Source organism: Triticum dicoccoides, chromosome 3B, assembly GCF_002162155.2.
Source record: "Triticum dicoccoides isolate Atlit2015 ecotype Zavitan chromosome 3B, WEW_v2.0, whole genome shotgun sequence".
Classification (NCBI taxonomy): Eukaryota; Viridiplantae; Streptophyta; class Magnoliopsida; order Poales; family Poaceae; genus Triticum; species Triticum dicoccoides.
The window spans coordinates 154,881,666-154,886,371 of NC_041385.1; positions in this window are offsets into that span (position 1 = coordinate 154,881,666).

Sequence of the window (4,706 nt, forward strand, 5' to 3'; positions counted from 1 at the left end):
TGAATCTAAACGTGACTCCCTCTGCTACTATCTTGGCATCTATATAGTATTGGCACCAAGGCCTCACTGATACCTCGACATGATCCCTCCACCAAAGCGCCAGTCCTCCACTCTTGCCGTGACAGTTCACAGCAACCCCATTACTAAACCCCAGTCTCCATTTCACCCTCTCCATTGCACATGCCGTTTTTTCGTCTCCGATAAGAACACCACCGCTGGGTTGTGTGACCTAACCAGGTCCCTTAACTCGCCTACTATCGGGTCCAACCCCAGTCCCCGACAGTTCCAGGCCAAGATGTTCATTGCTCCCGGCGGCCCTGCGCCCTAGCAGGGTCCGCCGATGACTCATTCTTCTCTTCAATGCGATCAAACACCGAAGATGTTTTCTGTCTTGTATCCTGGACGAAAATGTCATTGCCCTCTTGCCTTTCCAAGTCCCCCTTAGCTACCCAACATTGCTTTGGTCTCCTCTTCCTCTCTCCTTTTCCCTTGTATATATGGCTGCCGGGTGACCTCCTTTCCCCAGAATATCCTGGCCTGGGCTTCCTGACATAGTATCCTTGTCTGCGCTCTCTTCCCCTCTAATAACTTGACGAGTCTGCTCCATCATAATCCCACTATCCAAACTGTCTGTACCTTGACCTTAATTCTGTCTGCCTCTCCTGTTGTTGTTGCCGCAGTTCAGTGCGAAGATCTCACTCTCTCCTCTTCTCCAGATCCTCTCGCAGGTATCTTTCCCTCCTATTGTCCATCCCTTGCCTTTGCTCCCCCGGACTAGCAATGCCCTCCTTGGCCCCCTTAGTCTCCCCACCAGTGTGAGAATTCTCATGGGTGCGTGACGCAGCTGGAGCAGCAAACTCATTTTGCAGATTACGCTTTGTTGGGAGATCCCTGACTGTTCCGGTCTTCCTCCTACTCCCCTATCCTTCACTAGAACGAACACTGCCAACGCTGTTCGCAGTGGTCGCTGGACCGCGGTGAGATCCCTCTTTTGGCCCCCATGATCTTCCTAGCGATGCCCTTAACCACTCACCCCACTGTTGATCTGGATCCATAGCCGGAACACAGCCTTGGTCACCGTGAACAAGCCTCCCACATTCGAAGCAAAAGTGTGGAATTTTCTCATATTTGAAGTCAAACCAAGTTGTTTCCGGATCTTCTTCAGTTTTCTTCAGGAAAAATCCTCTTACAAGTGGCTCAAACAGAGACAACTTGACTCTGAAACGCAGCTCCGCGCCCTTTGCGCACCCATCCTTTTCCACATCAACCCGAACAATCTTACCTAGCCAGTTCCCCAGTGCTTCCCCAAACGCCTTTGATCGCTTGTCTAGTGGTAGATCTTCAACACGCACCCATACGTCCACACTGTCAAACTTCATCTCTGATGGCCTGGTTACACCATCATAATCCTTGATCGCCAACGTATCCCACGCCTTCGCCATGGACTTCCCTAACGCGTTCTTGTTCATCAGCCTGGGTGAAAAAGCCTTTCCTATCGCCGACCACTTCGCCGGTCGGTTCCGCTCCTGATCCGCTTCCTTGAAGACGAATCCCTTGGCTTCCTTCTCCGTCAGCGCTAGGCTTCCTAGCCTAGCCATCAGTCCCCGGGACACAACCGCGTTACTGCTCTGGGAGCCCAGTGGCGTCCTCAGCGCTGGCTCATGTGCCTCCTTCTGCTTCTCCGCCTGCGGCGTTGCTACTAGTTTCCCAGCGTTCGATCTTGCTGCCGCCATCTCCTCTTGTCCGGCCTCCTTACTCCTCGACCTCCCCTTGTCCTCCTTGTTCCTCTCCGCCATGACTTTCTCACCGGCGAGAGGGATGTACACCGGCGCAGTCACGATCGGGGACGCCGTCGCCCCTTCCCGAGCCACCGCAATCCTCACCACCACCGTTCGTAAAACCCTAACCCTAGCTTCCGAGCCGTGTTTTACGTACGAGGTGGACCCGTGTTTGCCGTCAAATAGAATTGTTTGTTGAAGAGGGTATACCCGTGCGTCCCCGTGTTTATCTTGGTTGGCCTTCCGGTGTTTCATAACTATAAAAAAACAAATTTAGCTTGGTTGGTCTTCCAGTGTTTCAGAATTGTCAAAATAACCGGAAGGTCGGGTGGGATAGTGACTTTCTACCACACCCATAAACTATGTAGCACAAATACTGGCGGCGCCGATTAATAAAGCTTCAGATCCTTCCCCAACGAGACGATCCGCTTTTGGGGTGGATTTGAAAACCAGACTGTTCAAGCAAGGATGATGCGGTGGCGGCGACATCCTCGTGGTGGACCTGTGTCCTCGGGCTTCGCTGTTGCGACAGCGTTTGCTCCAGCGCTGGCGTGGAGCTTGGGAGGTAGTCCAGGAGCGGATGCAGATTGTGGTCTGCATCAACGGCATCTGGAAGATGGTGGATCTGGATTCGTGGTTTATAGCGTGCAGGTATGGTTTTCTCCTCCAACGTCTCAGTTGGGCGGGGGTGCCAGATCTAGAGTTTGATGACGTGTCCAGGGTGTTGCTCCGCTCTGATTCGTTCAACGGCAATGGCTTCGCCTTTATTGGCGAGCCACCTTGGAGGTCCGCAAAGCTGCATATCAGCGATGGAGCCGCGTCGAGCTCAGGTGTGAAGGTGATCCGTCATTTTCTCCTTTGGTGGCTGCTATGGCGATGCCAGAGGCAGGTGGCGGACGTTGGTGTCAAGCTCAAAGGATTCTTCAGTCTTGTTTGTAATTTTACTTCTTGGTTGATGTTCCTGTGTGCAAAGGCTAGCGTTCTGCTGTCTTTTCAGTTTTGTCATGTCGGTATGTACGTGACTTGTACTATGGTCGTTATGATATAAATGAGAGACGTATTACCATGATTTTTTTTTACTGACTGCATATATTAGCCCCAAGGAATTAATAGAACAAAGATCCATTCACAAGGCTAACATTTTGCATTGATATAAATACTAATTTGTCCTGCTTTGCTTTGTAGTAGATTTTGCATACCATCAGCTCTCCCTCCTCGTTCTCTTCGTCACCGAGGTGATACTATTGCATTACCCGCTTGGTTTTCTCTCGCTTCTCGACGTACCCAGTGTATAGAACCAAGATCTTTCTCCAGCCTGTCTGCACGGGTGTATTACTGCTTCCTCTCAACTAGGAAGATGTTTGACCCCCAAGTCCAAGGTTTGTAGCAAGAAGCAATTTTTTCTCAAAGTGGGTGACCTTAAGGCTTGTCGAACCAGAAGTTTCCTAAGCAGCCAATCATCTGTACCTGCATGAACAAATACAAGCTGCCATGGCCCCCAAAAAAACTAGTAAGATTGTTGGTCTTGCTAGCCTTGCTCGCCACAAGGCTTAATCGTAAGAATTAAAAGCAAGAATTGATTGATTGCAAGGAAAAGAATTAAAAGCAAGAATTGTAAAGAGTGTTGGTTGATTATGGAAGCAATAGGAAGAAGAATGGACCATGATCCATAGGTCCTCTAGTGGTTTATATAAAAATAATAGCAAGGTGTTGTGAACAAATTACAGTTTTGCATCGATTAAGTTACATTTTTTATCAATATGTTTATACATGGCATAATTGTTGGGCCCGTGGGACAGGGGGTACCCAGGCCCGTCTTCCTGCAGCCCAGTGCGCGACGCATATCAAGGGCCCAACAGATGGCCCACCAGTAAGCTTCACGAGCAAGACGCCCCGCGAGGCCCTTGCCTCGCGAGGCATACGTCATCAGGCGCCCCATGCAGATTGGAGGCATCACCGGGAGCCTCGCGAGGCCCTCCCACGAGGCGGACTCCCGAGGCCCGCCTCACGGGGGCAAGCAAGTGAGGGGCTGCTCAGCCCGGTCCCGCGGCCTGCGCCTTCACGTGGGTGACGCGTGAGACGACGAACAATGCCAGAGGCCGTGCCTGTAGGCGCGGATGAGGAGGCTTTCCTCTTTCATGCTAAGGGAGCAAGGCTAGCCACCAATTCCCAAAGCAATCCCCAAAGGTTGCTTGAGCGGTGCAAGAGGACCAAGACGATGGGCGCGCAGGACGGAGGTCACCACCGAGCCCATAGGCGCGTCATGGACGATAGCTTTGCAGGCGAAGACCTCTTTTCGTCAGGATAGACTGCGCCTCTGTCCCCCTTCAAAATTGTCGTTGTGTGGTAACCCTACCCGCCAAGGTTTTCGGGGGAAGAGGACCAAGGCGTGTATAAAAGAGGGGCTGGGAGCTGTCGTAGAGGAGGTCAACCATTCTGGCTCTCCAGCCCTTGTACTCTTGTCTCCGCCACCACATCAATCCACAAACCAAGCAGGAGTAGGGTTTTACACCGCAAGGTGGCCCGAACCTGGGTAACTGCCATGTCTTCAGCTGCTCCCGCTACCTTGCGCTCGCGTTAGCCTCGCCGTAGTTGGTAGCAGAATAGAGTAGGGACGTAGGAGCAAGCGAATACAGAGTTCGAACCTCTCGGGTCCCCGAAGCCCCGATTTAGACAATAACTGCATATGAACATCATGTCCAAACAACTATAAAACGTTATCCAACTACATCTATAACTAATATTCCACCCTTAGACCGCTATCCAACATGCATCTCAAAGTATAAACAACAAACAGAGTATTGCATTAAGTATGATGACAAGAACTAGATGATGCGAAGTAATACTTAATAACCGAGGTAACCCCCCGGGTGATAGTAAGGCCAATCAGTTGGATAACTGACTCGTGATGCCGGTTGTGGTGTACTT